Raw genomic sequence first — 18831 nt, forward strand, 5'->3', positions numbered from 1 at the left:
CAAGAAGGAGCAGTGGCAAACAGCCCTGGGTAGAAACCTGTGATGGTTTTGGCTCGGAGAGAGTTAATTTTCTTTGCAGTAGCTGGTATGGGGCTGTGTTTTGTGTTTGTGCTGGAAAGAGTATTGATAACTCAGGGATGTTTTTGTTATTGCTGAGCAGGGTTTGCACAGCACTGAGGACTTTTCTGCTCCTCACCCCACCCAGTGTGAGGGATGCAGAAGGAGCTGGGAGGGGACACAGCCAGGACAGCTGACACAGGGATACTCCATAGCATATTCGTCATGCTCAGTATATAAAGTGTGGGGAGAAGGAGGAAGGTAGGATATTTGGAGTTCATCTTCCCAAGTCACAGTTACGTGTGATGAGCCCTGCTCTCCCAGTGATGGCTGAACACCAGCCTGCCCATGGGAAGGGGTAAATCGATTCCTTGTTTTGTTTTGCTTGTGTGTGCAGCTCTTGTGTTCCTTATCAAAATGTCTTTATCTCACTTTTGCCCTCCTGATTCTCTCCCCCATCACACTGGGCTGGGTGTGTGAACCAGTGGCTGTGTGGGGTTGAGTTGCCAGCTGGGATTGAACTGTGGCAAGGCCCCACCAGCACTTTGAGACAGTTCTAGCCTAGTCCACAACTCTGCCAGCATTGCCAAGACAGGAACAGTGACAAGGAGGATGTATTGAGGACACAGGAGAGCAGAGACTGCACAGCTTTTCCCCTGGGGATAAATTGAGCAGGGGATGTCATCCTCCTGCAAAAGTGGTTACTGTCCTTACGCAAATACACAGGAATGAACTTGGCATCTGTTGTGCCATTGCCCCATCTCTCTGCTCCCCCAGGACCAGTGGTTGAAATGGAACACATGTTTGGATGCTTCGTCGAGTCAGGGCTCAAATTAATTTGAGCAATGGTAGGTAGGGAGAGATGTACATTTTAAGTGAAGACAAACTGGAGGTGTGGATGGTTGGTTATTTATTTCCAGACATGGCTCTCATGAGCAACATGACCTCAAAGACCTGTTCACAGCCTTTTCCTGCCATCTGCACAGGGGTTCACCAGCACTGCCATGGTGCAGGGTCTTGCTGACTGATGTTGTGCCAGCTACACCCTCACAGGGCTACTGCCAGCATGGGAGGAGGTCATGGAGAACACTGTGTGACCAATCTCCTTTACAGGAATGTTGAATATTAACCCAGCTGTACTGTGCCCCTAAAACCAGACAATTGAGGTCTGGTAGCCAGGCCAAAGAATTTGGACCTCCTGGAGTCTGCTTCTTGATCTGGAAATGATATAAAGAGTACTCCTGCTCCAGTGGAAATAAAGTCACACTCCTCTTCATTTTAGTGGGTGGTTCAGATTGCTGATTTGCAGCTTCTTGTTTGTTTTGGGACCTTGCCTGGGAACATCACAGATTAATCAGAGTACTGGAGTGCTAGATACTGTAGATATACAAAAAAAACAGAGACCTGGGTACATTTAAATTTCAAAATGTTAACTCAGTGGTTAAGACACAGCACTGCTTTTACTCTTGCACGGAGACCACTTTGGATTGTAGCATGCCCTGAGATCACTTCAATACTTGCTGTAGGAGCCCAGATTAGGCAGATTGGCCTGCACTGGTGGTGCTGACATGCAGCAGGCATGGCAGGAATGACCACAGAAGTGGTTGTGCTCTTGCTGCTACTTCTAAACAGATTTTCTGCCTGTTGTAGTAGGAGGGGGAATGAGAGTGCATTTGAAACCATCTTGGGGGCTAGTGAGGAAACAAAGGGAGGAGATGCCAGAATGGAATGTTACCACTTTATCCCAACCCAAAAAACTTCTGTGAGAGGTTAAATCAGCAACATACATATAAGTGAATGAAATAGGGTTGTTTCTAGAAACATCTTGTTTGCATTCAATGAGAATGCAGGCTGGAGCTTTCATTTGCTTAGATCTTTATTGGTATTTGCAGCCCTCAAAGCTGCAGATGTAAGCACAGAGCATGCCCAAAGGAGGGACAGAAGGAAGGAGAGGAAGAAAGATGGCATTGATCCATATTCATGTTTCCCAGGTGCTGGAAACCACCCAGTGCCAGATGGTGATTCAGAGTCAGCATAAGGGGAGGCTGCAGCTGATGCATGAAGCCCTCTGGTCCCAACAGGCTTTGGGTGAGCAGGACAGAGTAGATGATGCAGGTGTCTCAGATCTCTCTCCCTCTCACCACAGAAATACCTGAAAGTAGTGCAGAATGAGTGCCACCTCTGTGGCAGGAATTTCCTCCAAACTGGGGACATTTTCACAGGGCAATTATTGGTCAAGTGTGGCTGTTGCAGGTGACATGGGAGCAGGATGGAGAGATGAGGCAGCATTTGTGATGTCCTTTCCCATTATGTGAGCAGCAATAATGTCAGGAACATGTTATGCCACCCTGAGCTGCTGTTGAGAGAGCCATTGCAATTATTCCTGCAGTGTTTAGTTTTTAGCACAGAACATATTTACAGAAAAAGCAACTGGAGGACATGTAGGCTTTTTTTTCCTTTTTTTTTTCCCCCCTTTTTTTTGACATGAAACCTCCCATGTTCATCACCCATGGAGAGCGTAGATCCTCTGGTAGCACAGAAAGCACTTGGTGCAGCTGGACACTGCTCCTCCATGTAGGCTGGGGCAATTCAGAGCACAACAGCTTTTGGGTGACCATCCCAGTGAGGGCCCAGGCCTGGGATGCTCTCTGATAGCCATGTGTGTGACTGCTTGGGCTGGGAAAGATAGCTATGGGACAGTCCATGTCCTTGTGGGAGCAGCCACCTGCTCTTAGGAGAGTGACGCTAGAAGGGACTGTGCTGATCCTAGCTCTTTTCTTAGGGCTGCACATTTTTTCTGCCTCAATCCTGAGGACCTAGCTCTGAGCAAATACCTTTTATTTTGGGGGTGTGCTGCAGACTTTTTATTCTGAAATTTACAGAATGGTTTGGCTTGGAAGGGACTTTTAGGATAATCTAGTTCCAATTCCCCTGCCATGGGCAGGGACACCTTCCACCAGATCAGGTCACTCTGGACCACATCCAACCCTACTTCAAACACTTCCAGGGATGGGACATTCACAGACTCTCTGGGCAACCTTTTCCAGTGCCCTCACCACTCCCTCTTACTTAGGTAAATTAAAGTCTAGGTGAGTGAAAAAAAGAATATTTGAAATCCAGCAAGTGTCTCCTCTCTCCCTTTCTCTCTTGTGGTCCTGCTTGAACCAGACAGAGTGGTCTGTCTGGAACGGGTCTTTCCTCAACAGGCTGAGGGCTGGTCAAGCCACTTTACCTCAGTGGGGCTTGAATTGTCCCCATCAGTCTGAAGGAATGACTGGAATTTGCCATGCCAGGCAGGCAGACCCCATGGGTCTTGAAATGCCCTATCTGTGCACGGTTTGAACAATTGGTAGAAAATGAGTCAAAATAAATAGTGCTGCTCAACCTCTGACCTTTCCCCTTTTGTCCACAGAAGTTCAAGAAATTCCAGGGACTGGGAGCCAAACATCTGTGTTTCCCCTCGGGAGGTGCCAAACACCATGTTCCTCCCATGAACTGGGCAAGGTATATTTAGAAAATGAGATTCAGAAACTGCTGGCGAGAGCTGCTGCTCTCCTGGTTGAAAGTTTGCATAAGCTTGGGCATGTATTTATATCTTCGTCCACAGGCGCTGGATCCTGCATACAGAAACACAAACTGACAGGCAATGTATCTTGTAAGTCTGAGTTTGTTTTGTGGATGCCAATATTTTTTAAAAAGTGAGGATAATGGGCCTCGTTTCCAAGCTGAAATATAGACACTCTGTGCCTTGTGGGATGCCCTAAGTGAGCCAAAATGGCTACCAATGTGAGGAGATGGGCACAGAGTTTGCAGCAGTATTGAAGAAAAAGGCAAAAGGGTGTCCTGAATAGCACTGGGAACTGCTGGTTAGGCAACTAAATTGAGCCTAATGCCATATTAAACACAGCAGCTGGGACAGCATCAGGCTCTAGGGCCACTTCTTCACACAGGGTCTTCCCAACCTATTGGTATCCAAACTTCTCAGGGTCTCCAGGGATGGAGAGACCCTCCTGTAGGCCGGGAAAAGCTAATCCACCCAGTGTGTTCAAACAGGAGATTTTACTCCAGGCTTGCTGCCTGTGGAGACAGCTGATCCAACCTTCCAAGCAGCCTTTAGTGGATTGCAGTGAATAATCTGGGTGAGTTCCATGTCTTTTCCCGCTGACCATACCTGGAGCCCTGGCTCTGCAGCAGCTGCCCTGTTAGCTTGGATAGAGCACTTCCAGCATCAGTGCTCAGAGCAGGGTCCCAAGATGACTGCTGTTTCACTGCCACTTTGTGTTCCCACTCTCAACTGTGTGAAATTGTTGCATGACACAAGAAACAATTCTCTTACCTCTGACCTCAGTACCTAAGCTGATAACAGCATTGGAGAAGCACCAGCGTGCAGTGTGAGGTTGGAAACATTTAATTTTGACTTGTCCAAGATGCGGAGACACGTTAGATTTCTGCCTGGCTCTGCAGAACAAGATTGTGTCTTAATTTCATCAACCACCAACACCATATGCCATGTTTTCAGCTTAGGACCTTGTTTCTCCAGCCAGCAGAGACGTGAGAGCTGGGGTGTGGTGGCACAGCTGACACCAGAAACAGTGCACCACTTCTTCCACCTGGGAGACTGAATGTGGGAAAATAAGTGGGAAACTCCAGAAGGAAAGAACTGCAAATGTCCCACAATGTGGCTTGTTCCTTGTGGTACTGCATGTGCTGAGACCAAGTGCCTGGAGTCAGACGCCTCTTGGGTGCACAGCTTGGACTTACATAGCATGATGGCCGTACAAAGGAGCAGCTTGGGGTTAAATAAAACTTTCAGATAAGTTTTAGCTTGTCATACTTCATTTCCAAGGCTGAAAAAATGGGAAACCTCCCAGTTTTGTTATGAGACAATTTTAGTAGTGTCTGAGAGGAGCTACAGGGAGAAATGGTTCATGGATAAATTAAAAATAATAAGGAGATGAGTTACAGTACTTCGTTGTTTAGACATATTCAGTTTGTACTCCTGCCCTTTGGAGGGCAGATGAAAAAACAGAGTACTTCAAGTCTCCTGATGGCTTATTGGGAACAGTTTGTGTTCAAGATATTGCCAAATTCCAGCAGAATTTCTCCTAAGGACCCAAGGAACAACTGGTGATAACCAAGATCCCTACCAGTTTGTCTTGTGTCCACGCTGCATGTGGTTTGGATCCTGGTGATACATGTGGGATGACTGGAAGGTGGTTGTAACAAACTGTTCCCTGCTAGGTTTCACCATGACATTCAGGACAGGATATACAATGCCATTAAAGCAACTTGCTACCAAGTTGCTCATGCTGATCTATTGCCAACTTCTTTAGCAATACTTCCCCCAGCACTCTCCGCTTGCCATAAACAGGCGCTCCTGCAGTAGAGTGCAGCTGGAATCTCGAGTATATTTTTCCAAGCCATAAAGAAAAGCAGTGTGTCTCCAAAGCAGATTATAATATTTTGATATTTCCCAGGTCGCTTGTGCTCTCAAGCTTTATCGCTGCCGAGAGTCTTTTAGAAGATCGCTTGTAACGCACGTGCCCTAAATAATGTAAGCTCTATGCTAGTGATATTTATAGCCACACAAACTTGCCCGTTTCTGCCTGTGTTGTTTCAAAACAATTTTTGAGTGATCACATTTTTCATCTTTAGGGTATTTTTCTTTAGTTCTGAACACCAAACACGTTTGTAATTATTGCCATTATTGCTGCTGGATGCCCTATTAAACCTACAAAATGCACTCAGATTTAAAGGTAGAATTCTAATTACAGCTCAGACTTGGGGAGAAAGGACAGCATTTGGAGGAAAAAAGTACTTACACAAACACCAAGAGAAGTGGCAGCACATACTGCAGTCACTCCTACTTCATAGAAATGATGCTGTTTCATTTTTAAGTTCTTGTATTTGAGCATCCCTCTCTGAAGCTCAGGAAAGGATGTGTGACATCCCTTGCCATTGTTTTTATGGGATCACAATGGCCATTCATAACAAAGAATTGTTTTGGGCTCATCGAGCTCCCCTTGAATGGCTGCAATGAGTCAAAGATCCGCATCTATCAGATAATCCCACAGAAGAATTCAAAATTGTCTTATCTCCAAAATACGGAGACAAAATAGGAGTATGTGAATGTCATTGTAAGTGGTTTGCTGGAATGACAGAAGTGTGCAAACTCCCTACAATGTTGTGTAACATTGGTCTGCACATGTTCTCCTCCTTCTGCTTCTGCAAATCATCCTTTAAATGTAATTATAGCTGCTATTGGCAAAAGGCACTGAGAGCACTAGCTGGCTTCTGGAGAAAACTGCTGCTGAGATGGGAGCACTTTCAGCTCACAGGAATTTAGAGAGACTGAGAGGACACTTCTGTCAGCCTTGTTCAGCCCACTGAAAAATGATATCATTGCCCCCTTGATGGTGTTTGCCTCTAGATTATAAATAATAAATCAGACCTCTTTCCCGTCTCTGTGTAAGGAACTGGGTTATCACTGCCTCTGGTCACATTTTGTCCACTTTTGGAATCCCAGATACTGAATCCAGAGCATTATTCCCAGGGCTGTGAAAATTAGAGTCACATGGATGCCTGTTTATGTAGGAGGCTCCTTAGGACAGGTGCTCAACTGATGTGAGAACTCAGATCCAGCCAAAAGATGTTCATATATACTTACGTATGCAATCATGTGTCATGAACATATATCTAACCACTCTCTGGAAAGATCTGGAAGGCTAGGTTGGATGGGGTCTTGGGAAACCTGATCTAGCAGGTGGCATCACTGCTCATGGCAAGGGGTTTGGAGCTAGAGGATTTTTTAAGTCCCTTCCAACTCAAGACTTTCTAGATGCATCCTAGAAAGATCTAGAATTTCCAGTAAAATTGTTGGTTTGGTTTGGTTGGCTTTTCCTCCTGCTATGTGTAAGAGGGATGGCATTGCTGGCTGGGTTTCGGTGGCTTTCAAGGAAATTTAACTTGGATATTGTAACTGCTTGCCTCAGTAGACTCTTCAGGGAGATGTGGGCTGGCAGTCCTGGGCAGCAGATGGTTTTAATTCTCTTGAATTTACTGCTTGATGCCTCTGGCTCCCTCCTGCAATGGTATCAGTGACAACACAAGTGTTGGGTTTAGGGTTTGGCACAAACCTCTGGATTCTCTAAATCACAACAAACTAACCCCTGTCTCTGCAGACTCTGGCAGAAGAAGAGTTTTGCACTTTGCCTGGCACAGGCACTCTGCACTGAGTGAGGGCAGCTGAGCTGTGCCAGAGGATTTATTCTCTCATATCTCATCATTTTCCCATCCTCAGTGCATCCTACACTATCAGTAGGTCAGGCAGGAGGACAAAGCTCGAGCAGGAGAATGTGATTCCCATTATGCACCTGCAAAGAGGAAAACTGCTGTCTGACTTGTGTGCTAGCTCTCTGTAAAAACATCTTTGAAACTAAAGAGAAGTGAAAACGTATTTCTGAATTCCATTAAAAAAAAAGAGCAAGCACTATTTGAATTTATCCTCCAGGGTTTGCTCTTCAGTGACAGACTAAGTGACAGAAGGCAATGTTTTCATGGTGCTGTGCCTGTGGGCAATCAGAGGAGAGAGGAGTTTGCAGCTGAGTGCAACAATGGCTTAGTGAGACTTGGGACGTCTTGTGCCACTGGATCTCTTAAAAACATAGAGAGAAAACAGAGCTCTGCTTCAGAGACAGGCAAAGAGCAGAAGGAAGAAAGGGCTGCTCTCATCACTGAACATGTGGGCACTAAAAGTACAGCACAGGGATTACTGGTTCAGCAGTTTACCCAGCACCTGCTTTTGCTCCTGCCAAAGAAAGGATGATGTGTTCCTTGGACATTTAGTCCAACTGTTCTTATTTTCAGGATCACCCAGAAAATCTGAGGCAGTGCCAGCAACTGTACTGAGATATTGTCAGTCTCAGCAGAGGACACTCACCAGAAGACAGAGTAAACACGTGCTTCTTATCCCATCAGTTTCTCAAGAAACTTTAGAAACTTTAGAAAATTCTTCTGCACATTTAAAACATGTTCATGGACTCAGGGAATAATTCAGATTGAAAAGGATCCATGGAGAGCATGTGGTCCAGCCTACCATCCTTGCCTAAAGAAGAGCTGAAAGCCTTAAGCATCAGGGTCTAAGCCTGGAGTGTCCCCTCAAACCCTGCTGTTGCAGGGTTGTCCTTTGTACCCATTCAAATAGGCAAATCTTTACACAGTGACTCTAAATCTACCAATATCTGTCCTTTTATTAACACTGCTTCTCTCTAATCTGATCACTGAAAAAGGCTTGACCCTCCCTACTCAATGCCTTACATCTTTCTGAAGTTGTGGTTTCATCTTTTTCCCCAAAGAGCCAGCAGCTTTTTTTACCATCCCCATGAGGGCTCAGGGAGCCTGACTGGCACAGCACAGGCTCAGGGCTCAGCCTTGGGATGTGCAGTCATGTTGCCAAAGTAAAGTGCATCCAGAAACCCAGACAGGCACTTTGGTGGCAAAGCAGCACCCCCAACACCGTGAAGGAACACCCTCTGCTTTGTGTGATTTACACACAGATAATCTAAACTGACAAATTGAGATCCCAATCTCAGTGGTATTTCTGTAGTCCCTTTGGGCTCACCAAACAGGGGTTGTGTTGGGATAAAGCAGGAAATGATATTTCTTTTTCATTGCTTTGCTGCTTCATGCTTGTTTGGAGTTTGCCATTTTGGGTTTCTGAGCAGCAGTGAGCTGAAAGGCCCTCTTTGCACCTCAGGGTGTACAAGCACTCTGGCAAGTTCCATCAGGTGTGACCAGGGACTCCACATTCTTCTGCCTTTCCTGCTGGTTCTACATAGGACGAGTCAGCTGTGGGAGCTATTTTTCTGTTGCAGTTCCTGGAGAAGGCCTATTTTGACAAACTTAAAGCTCATTATTTACTTACTTGAAATGCTTTCTGGAATTGCCTCACATTGAGCTGGACTTTGAAGGAATTTTGAGAAACGTTGAATTCTTCCAAGGCTCATAACTCAAGGTATGGCCCAAATGGAGAAAAGAGGAGATTCTATGGTAGTAATTACAGTGTGAGATAGTATATAAGAAAGCCAATTGCCCCTTCCCAGGCCTGGGAGAAGCAAAAGTGAGACATTGAGATAAAGGCCATCAGGGAAAGGCCCCAACATTGCTGCTCCTGTATCTTTCTGAGCTGGAGTACCAAGGTCATGGCTTTGGAAAAGCCACTAGGGCTAAGGTTAGGGTTACGCCTAGGGTTAGGGTTGAGAGATCTAAAGAGCCTCGAGCTCCAGGCACACTGGCGCTGCAAAGAGCCTCCCAAGGCCATTGCAGCAAGGCCACAACATTGCTGCTACTGTATCTTTCTGAGCTGGAGTACCTAGGTTGTGGTCGCAGGTTAAGTAACTAGGGCTAGGGTTAGGGTTACGGCTAGGGTTAGGGTTGAGACATCTAAAGTGCCTCGAGCTGCAGGCACACTGACGCTGGAAAGAGTCTCCCAAGGCCAATGTGAGAAGGCCCTAACATGGCTGCTCCTCCACCTTTCTCAGCTGGAGAACTCAGGCACTCTACTCAAATAATTAACTAGGGCTAGAGTTAGGGTTACGGCTAGGGTTAGGGTTGAGAGGTCTAAAGACCTTCGAGCTCCAGGCACGTTGGTGCTGGAAAAACCATTCCAAGGCTATTCCAAGAAAGCCCTAACATGGCTGCTCCTCCATCTTTCTCAGCAGGAGTACCCCGGTAATTGGCTCGGGTAATTAACTAGGGCTAGAGTTAGGGTTACGGCTAGGGTTAGGGTTGAGAGATCTAAAGAGGCTTGAGCTGCGGGCACATTGGCTCTGGAAGGAGGCTGCCATGGCCAGCGCAGCAGGGCCCCAACATTTCTGCTCCTCCCTCTTTCTGAGCTGGACTACCGAGGTGCTCAGTTTGGGTAAATATCTAGGGCCAGGTTTAGGGTTACGCCTAGGGTTAGGGTTGAGAGATCTAAAGAGCCTAGAGCTCCAGGCACACTGGTGCTGCAAAGAGCCTCCCAAGGCCATCATGGCAAGGCCCCAACATTGCTGCTCCTGTAACTTTCTGAGCTGGACTACCAAGGTCATGGTCTCAGATAAGTAACTAGGGCTGGGGTTAGGGTTAGGGTTACGCCTAGGTTTAGGGTTGAGAGATCTAAAGAGCCTCGAGCTCCAGGGACACTGACTCTTGAAAGAGCCTTGCAGGGCCATTTTTGCAAGGCCCCAGCACTGCTGCTCCTACATCTTCCTTAGCGGGATTACCCAGATTCTGGATTTGGGTAAGTAACTAGGGCTAGCTTTAGGGTTACATGTTTTCCAAAGTGGCCCATAGCATTATCATCTCCCAGTCATTTCAGAGTGTTAGCCACGGCCTTGCTTTAATGTGAGCAGTATAAATCTGGCATCAATCAAAGTGCTTTGACAGTCTTTTCCATTGTGTACACAAGCACCCTGTTCCACTGAATCGGTGAAATCAAAGCGGCAGTGAGAGGTCAATTCAGCATTCATGTACATCACTGGCAGCAGACCCTGCCAGCTGAATATTAAAATCTAAAATAAAAAGGAATTTACAATATTTCTGAAATATTTAAGCATTTGTGTAATAGCTCTCTCAAGATCATCCAGATGTGCTTTTGCTACAGCACCATATGCATTAAAAAAAGCAGATTTTCTCTGTGTCAGAGGATCAATCTTCAGTGGAGGATGAACATTATTGCACACTGGGGCAAGTACACGTAAGAAGTCTGGTGGAAATCCTGCACAGGAAGTGTTCAGCAGTAAAAAATGTGACTGGAAAATAATAGCAACATTAAGAAAGACGAAGGTTATACTACCCACTGGTGTTCAGGGGCTTCATTTTTTTAACTTCCTCCTGCTAAGAAACAAATATCAAACCAAAGAGTCCAATTAAGGAAACTTTGTTGACTTGCATGGTTGGTGAAAAAGAGAAGCCTTAGCTCATCTTTGTCATTGTTTTGCAATGTGCAGTGGGACACTGGTCTGCACATTCCCCAGATCTTTACATGCTTGATATAAAAGTCATTTATCACTGAAGAAAGGCATGATCACACTGGTGGTATTAATCACTCCAGTTAGGACAAGGTAAGAAGGATGGGTGTAAAAGAAGTGGAAATTCATACCTGCATTTACTACTGAAGACACTGACGTGCAGAGTCATGTTCAAATAATAAACCTGAAAGGTTTAACATTGCCTTTGCAGAGTTAAATGCAGTGCTTTAGAGCAAGAAAGTAGGCAAACCAAGATGAGGATTCAGGCAGAAGTGGTGGGTTCTGGCTTTCCATGAAATCATCAAGGGCAGACTTCCTGACCCATGCAGGTCTCAACCAGGCATGACAGATCAGACTTTTGAATTACACTATAGCAATCATGATGGCAAAGGCCACAGCATCTTAAACCTTTCTAAACCAAGGCTGCCTGTGCTGGCCTAGGTGCTTCTGCAGGGAGAGAGGTGAGGGAGCTGAGCAGACTGAAAACTAATCCCCGTTTTAGCTGCAGCTGAGTGACCCATCACCCTCTGCAGGTGTGAGAGAGCTGTTGCCAGATCTAAGAAGCTGTTGGAGTGTGGGAAGGTGGTGAGGTGGTGCTGTGGTGCAGTGTCACTCCCCAAGGCAGGAGCTGGTCCTACCTTGTGCACAGCTTTAGCCCCAGGGACATCCTTTGTACTACAGTCCAGGACTGGGCATGGAGCCATGCTCCAGGAGCTCGCCTGGCACAGAGGCAGCAGCTCCCAGCTAGAGATGACAAAACTGGCTTGGCTGGGGGTGCTCAGCATCCCAGTTCCCATCACGGCTGTGAAACACAAGATGCTCACATGGGGTTTCAGTGATTTAAGTGGCCATATCTTCACTGGAGTTCAAGTTCCCTTAGGAGGTGATAATGAAAGTGTGCATTGCCAGGGATTTCTCGTGTGCCATGCTAATTTAATGACTTGCTAGAGAGCTGGTTAATGGACTTGAAGGGCCAGTTGAAACAGTTTAACCAGTTTTCAGACTTAGCTGCCAAGGGGGCGCAGGGAGGCAGGGCTGAGCAGCAAAATTCGGTATGAGCCATACATAGCTTTGACATATTTTCCCTTTGAGATTCTGGCTACTGTTACAGTCAGACTTTGGGTTCCTGACTTTCTGACAACAGGCTCAGCACGTAAACACAGGGCTTCCTCCAGAAGGTTTTGTTTAGAGAGGTGCTATTAATAAATAAGGAGATTACTTGATTTTGAACATGTTTTCAAAGGTTGGGCCTGGACAACCTGAAAACCTTTTGTCTCTTGTGAAAGCCAGATTTGGGTTCCTGCAGGGAGGGACTCAGAGCTCAAAGTGTGAGGTCCTGTTAGAGTTTCAGGGTTTGTTCTTATCTCTGCACTGGACAAATCACACCAGCAATCTCTCTAGATCCAGGGGGTGGGCAAGTGTTGGGGGATGGTGTCAGGTACAAGAGCAGGATGGGGCAGCCCTAGGGCTCAGCCTTTCCCCGGCACAAGGATGCAACAGCAATGACCAGTGAAAACGAGGATGGGAGGTAGTGCCCATGAGAGGGACACTCCCAGCCCCTGCTCAGCTTCAGCTCCTGAGCTCCCTGTTCCACAGGGCCTTTGTAATAGCACAGCAATCCTGGCTCTGAAAGCTCCTGGGGCCCATGGCGGTGAAACACCGATAGAAATCTACGTGCAGCAATGCTGTGTGTGGCATGAAATCTGCTGCAGGGGAGGTATGGGGAGAGAGGGAGGGAGAGAAATGCTTAGGATTATTTCTGGTTTGTCCCCAAGGGTGCCGTTTGTTCATATAAGTATCCATAGCAGAATAAAATACTTTTTATTGAAACATTTTTTTTCTCTTGCTGGCAGCCACTCAGTTCCAATTATCTGTTCTATCGTAACCCTTGAAGCCAGGCTCCAAGGTAAACAAGTGAAAACCTGACAGCTGGAATGCAAAGCCTCAGCTGAGACTGAAAGCTTTTACTAGATCACATTCTGCGCATTTATATTGTCTGGGGTATCAGCAGTGGGAATGAAAATAGAGATTTCCTAATCTCACCAGAGACAACACCTTGCTGCCCCACCTTTAAGAAATCTCCAGTCCACAGCAAAGACTTAATCCATCTTAATTAACAAAGAACCTAAGTAGGCACACTTTCAGCTTGCTCCTGATCCGGATTTCCCACATTCCTCAGTTTTGGTGCGCAACTTGCTGAGAAATAATTTTGCATTAGTAAAGAGTTGCTTGCAATGAAAATGCATTGTAAAGCCATGTTAATTTAGCCTGAAATTTTACTTCAAAAGAGAAGATTCACATTATGTAGATGTGTCTGGCTTCAACATAATTTCAGAATAAAACGTCTTTTTAATATGTTTTTTGAAGTGGGATTTTTGATTTGATTTTCAGTGTTGGATATCACAGTTTAAAACTTAAAAATTACATCTTAGCACAGCAACAGTCTTGAGAGAGCATTACTTTCATGAAGACTCATGAAATTCCAGGATGATTCAAATCACGATGCTCTTTGCAACACAAAATTTTGGTCCTGGGTGTGTGTCTCCTTGAAGTCCTGTTGGGCAGGTGGGAGAGGAGAGAAAACCATTGTTGATTTTTTTCCATGATAAGGACAGCATCTGAACAACAGCTCACTCTGAAGATGTTCTGTTTAACCACAGAGACATTTTGAATTTCTTCCACTGGTTTTTGGACAGAGGGAAAAATCTTGGTGTGTCTGGGATCATGTTTGCAAGAAATACAGGTGATCGTCTCACCCCTTCAGAGCAATTCAGATTTTACATTTCTCTAGAGAAAGAAAAATGTCCAGGCTCAAGATGGTTCTCCAAGGGAAAGTTGTCTCCTGCAGAGTAATGAATCTCTGCTGCAGCAGCACCATCAGCACATTAACTCCCTGTGAGGCACTTCATGGAAAATACAGCTGTGCCAGGTTGTAACCAGGAGATCTTGTCTGCTCCTTGACCTTGTTTGCACAGGCATGTTCTCTTTTCACAGGTTTTAAACTCCATTCCTTGGGTCAGCTCAGTGCCCTTGTGCCTGCTCAGTATATCAGGTCAGGTCAGTGATCAGGCTTGAAAATCAGCCCAGCCAAAAAACCCTAAAACCTGAACTAAACCTGATTTCCAGACAGATCAGAAAAGCCATTCCCCAAAACTTCCAGTGTCACTCAGCAAACCTGATGGGGAGGGAGAAGAAGACTGCAGGGATGGGATGGTGGAAGAGCAGGGCTGTTTATTGGCAGCTCAACCACTGGGGTTAAGCCAGTAATAAGCCACATCCTCAGAAGAGCATAGTTTGTATTTGCAGAATCTCCTGGGACTCTCTAGTTCCAAGTGGTAAAAATTATACTGATGCCATCATCTGTGCTCAATGCCCATCTACAAATGCCATGAAAATATCTGGGTAATATGAGCATATCCACCTCAGCAATGCTCCCCTGGGCCTGACACAGACAGAGATGCAGCCATGGTGTGCAAAACTGCTCCCCATGTCATCAGCCTTTCCCTAGCCAGGGTAATCCTCCATTTGTATTATAAAAAGCCCCCATTTTTCATCGAGGACATTCAGGGAGCTCCACATTTGTCCTGCACAGTTCATCAGCTGGTTCTCTGCTCACCTCAGCCCCCCTGGCTCAGCTGAGTTCTGCTCCTGCTGCAGCTCCAAGACATCCACAGGATTTCTGCTACTCTGTTCCTCCCAGCCTGACGTGCTTCCCACCAGAGGGTGGGAGCTGGGCTGGGTGGAACCTCAAGCAGCTGTTCAAAGTCTGTGCAGAGACAAAAATCCCCAGCTGTAGCTGTCTGTTCAAATAAACGCTCAGAGGCCAAGGCACTGCAATATGAGGAGCACATTCCTAGAGGGCATGGATTCAAAGGGGGTGGCATGTGAAGGGATTAGGGGACATCAGCCCCAGGGATGTCAATGTGGTACCACACAGCAATTGAAGTGCTGAGCTATGCCCACCTGCAGGATGCAGCAGGTGTCCCAAACTTGATTTTAAAAGTGAAGTATTTAACAAGTTGTATGGAAAATGCTTGTATTAAAAATACCCTAATTTTTCTGGTTTAAACCTGAAATGTAGTATTCAGCTGAGTCTCCTAAATAACCAAGGGAGATGGGAATTGTGAGGAGAGTGGCTCAAAAGCATCTGCCTCATCTTCTCTCCCTATCCCAAGACTATGGAGTGCTAAAAAAGCACTTGGTAATTTAGAAGGCCTTTTGACTTCTCTGAACAGGGTACTGACTCCATGTCTGAAGGCAGCCTCCCATTCTGAGAACAGTGACTTCTGCTTGTCCTACTGCAGTGCAGAAGCAGAAGAAGCAAAGGAAAGGCAGCTGTGGAGGACTTAGCACAGAGCTGGAACCCAGTCCTGGATGCCCCTTTCTGGAGAAAAGCTCCAGTGGTCTCCTTTAGGCATCTCTAGAAATGCTGAAGGGGTGGGAAGGGACAGGGCTCTGCTTCTCACCAGCAGCTAGCCCAGAGCAGCGAATCCAGTGTCTGAGTGTGGACATCTGCAGAGCTGTTGCCTGTGTTAGAGCCAGCTGTCTGGGACTCCCAGCAAAGAAAACAGAGGGAAACTGTGAGGATGTGATTCATCTGTGATGCTGTGGGAGCCTGAGCCAGGGCAGAGGAGATGCTGCTGTTGCAGTCTAGAGGAATGACTCCCACAAAGGGCTCAGAGTGAACTCATGGGCTTGTGAAGAGTTGAGTTTCTTGTTCATTTTCTGCCACAAGGGTCAGTACATTGGGCTCATGGCCTGCTGAGGTGCCTTCTCTAGGGTCATTCATGAAGAGTCTTGAGGATGTTGCGTGATGTGCCTAGGGCAAAGGCAGTGGCAAGACGCAGGAGCCTACTGCACACCATTCACTCTCACCCTGAATCCCTCACTGTAAGCCTCCACTGCATGGTCTCCAGGGAAAAAATGAGTTTCCTGCAGAGCTCACTTGGTTTACAGGTGCAGGTGAAGGATGGATGCTTGGTTGTGCCAAAGGGCTGCACTTGGCACATGGATTGTGAGCCCAGAGAGATCATAGCCCCACAGAATTGCCCTCATGGCTCTGCCTGTGAGGTTTGGCCATGCCTTGGGCATGGTTTGGAGAGTCTGCAGTGCTGCAGCTCCTAGGGCCCAGCAGATCTGGGACTGCAGAGGATTCGCTAAGCTGGGGCACAGGAAGGTGAGACAGTAGGTACTACAACTCTCCACGCCTTGAATCTACTGCAGAAAATTTGTGGGAGCTGGTGGTGCAGGTGCAGCATAGCTGGGCTCTGCAATGGAGCAGCACAGGGGCTGTGGCTGTGGGGGTCAGGAAGGCTGGAATGTGACAAGGAGGGGTTGGGAAGGCAGGAGTTTACACAGAGCTGTGGTGTCATCTGTGCTGGAGGATTGAGAGGGATTCTCAGGAAATGAAACATTTCTGAATGTGACTTCTGATGGCAGGAGTTTTGGCCATGCCCCAGAGAAGGCATGGTGATTAAAATAAGTACAAGACCATGATTCTATTCTGAGGGTTGGCAGCTCAGTTTGGGCACCTCAGGGTGAGAGATGCATGATTTATTATACCTATAGCATGGTGTGTCCAGACTTAGAAAGAAGATCAGATAGTGTGGTAAGAAGATTGGAAGGTGAAGTTGGAGGAGGCACTGGGCGGTGGGTTCTATTTTGATCCACAGGGAACATGCCTGTGAAAGGGCTCTGGCCTTCACTCCAGTTCAAATGTGGAAAGAAAGTGCTGAAACTCTTGCCAGATCTACACAAGGTTATGATCTTGGTCTCACATTCCTGTCTTGGGCATGGTTGAGGAACACCAGCTGCTTTAACTGCCTCTGCTCCTTCTTTCAGGACAACTTCCTTGCCGTGGGAACCTCACCTGAAGAAGAGCTTTTTGTTCAATTTGTGCTATTTCTGTTGTTTACAACCTCTGGCCAGTAACACCTCACTGGCTCTTATCCTGCTGCATGGGAAGCTGAGCTGAAAGGAAGTACTGAGAGGCAGGCAGGGATGATGCCTCACACCCAAGCTGTGAGATCCTCGAAAGAGAAGCTGCTATGCACAAATAAAGAATGTTGGAGAAAGGATAAGGGGATGAGGTAGGTGTGTGTGGGCTGAAATGGAAAGCCAGGGGCTGGTGTGATAGATTTATGACAAGACTGGGGGAGAGGCTGAGGAGATCTACTTATTATAGTTTAAAAAATGGTCCCATCAGAAGACTGCCAAGAGTCTTCTTTGCTCCACAGTGCAAATTTATGACATGCAGTGGGAGTGATCATGTCTTCTGTGCAAGCTAGCTAGAAAAACCCCCACCTTTTCACCATGAATATTATTCACAAAAGTGCATTAGAATCCTTTTTTCCCCAAGGAAGTTGTTTGCCTATTGCTGGGAGGAAAAAGCTCCTACATTAATGATAACTGAAAACTGACTTGCTTTTTGCAGTTGCAATTTGAGTTACAATGTTTGTTTGAAATTCTTTTTAATTCCAGTTTTTAACTTTAAAGCAAACAATTTTTGTTTTTCAGAAATACATATAAAGCCTGGAAAACCAATTTCTTTCTGCTTGAGCATATTTTGCAGTGACATATATCAGCTTCTCTTCTTAACCATTATTGACACCTACCCACAAAAATAGCTCTCATATGCTGCCACATAACCTGAATATTATATGATTTAGTTATAAGAAATAAATATTTCAGGGTCCTGCATTTAAACAATTCCTCATTTTAGGCAAATTTGAGACTGGAAGCTATCTGGTAGATTCATTAGGAGTATGGCCATGGAGCGTTGTGCAGCTAAATGTCCTCAGTGCCATCAGTGAGGGACCATGGCCAGAAAACTTGCTCTGTGAGACACTAAGGGGTGTGGGGTGTTTTAGTCTGGAAAAAACGTCATTTTTGGGAAGTGCGATGGCAACCTGCCAGTGTCTGCCAGAGCAGACAGAGCTATGCTCTTTTTGGAGGTGTGCAGCAGCAAGAAGAGAGACAGTGGTCACAAAATATTCCTGAGAGGTTCAAACACATGGAGGACAGGTTTCCACCCTCAGGACAGCGGAGCCCTGGAGCAGGTTGCCCAGAGAGGCTGGGCAGTCTGCTGGGCTGGCCTGTATGCAAGTGAAAAAGACAGACCTTTCCAGCCAAGGGTTATTTACTGAGAAGAAGCTGAGCTGTATGCTTTGCCTTAGTGAATTTTTGTGGGAGAAATGTCAAAAGGCAACAGTAGGAGTCCCACAGAAATGTCAGAAGTTTTGCACCTGGGCATTTCTCTGTAGTATTATGTCCCAGCAGGAAGGAAAAGGATTTGTACATATGACAGCAAGATAAATATATCTGCGACTGAAAAAAAAAAAAAACCTGGATAAAATTCAAGCAGATCACTGTTATCTCATGTATCTTACGATGAATGCACTGAGGTGACTGGAACTTCATATTAAGGGGCAAATCTACTGTTTCACAAAATGTCTTATGTCTCTGTCTACCCTTTTTCATCAGGTAACAAAGATCAGATGTGGCTTTTCCTTTCTTTTGATTAAAATTATACATTCTTCTCATAAGGGTTAATGGTGAAATCTGTGTGCATAGAGTGATACAACACTAAATTAGGGAAGAGTTTGTCCCTAAGAAGTTTTATGGATGGGGGGGGGCTTGTTCACGAATCAAAAGCCAGATTTTAGCTCCTGAGTGGAGTTGCTTCTCTAAATGTAGCACAGCTTTTTTTTGTAAGCCAAACAAAATATGCATGATAATTGGATCATAATATCTTTTGCAGTAATGG

General features: G+C 46.0%; 2 long non-coding RNA genes across 2 annotated transcripts; both read left to right on the forward strand.

Annotated features, from left to right (window-relative positions):
- The first annotated feature begins 309 nt into the window (after nucleotides 1-309).
- Nucleotides 310-4066, forward strand: LOC146440340 (uncharacterized). The gene is made up of 3 exons (XR_014851405.1): nucleotides 310-415; nucleotides 3470-3561; nucleotides 3665-4066. It is a non-coding gene; the product is annotated as an uncharacterized LOC146440340 (long non-coding RNA).
- Nucleotides 4067-9899: 5833 nt separating this feature from the next.
- On the forward strand, nucleotides 9900-13421 carry LOC146440341 (uncharacterized). Its single transcript, XR_014851406.1, has 2 exons — nucleotides 9900-9976; nucleotides 12920-13421. It is a non-coding gene; the product is annotated as an uncharacterized LOC146440341 (long non-coding RNA).
- Nucleotides 13422-18831: the final 5410 nt, after the last annotated feature.

This window comes from Lichenostomus cassidix, chromosome 3 (assembly GCF_008360975.1).
Source record: "Lichenostomus cassidix isolate B80296 chromosome 3, HeHo_3.0, whole genome shotgun sequence".
In the NCBI taxonomy this organism is placed as follows: domain Eukaryota; kingdom Metazoa; phylum Chordata; class Aves; order Passeriformes; family Meliphagidae; genus Lichenostomus; species Lichenostomus cassidix.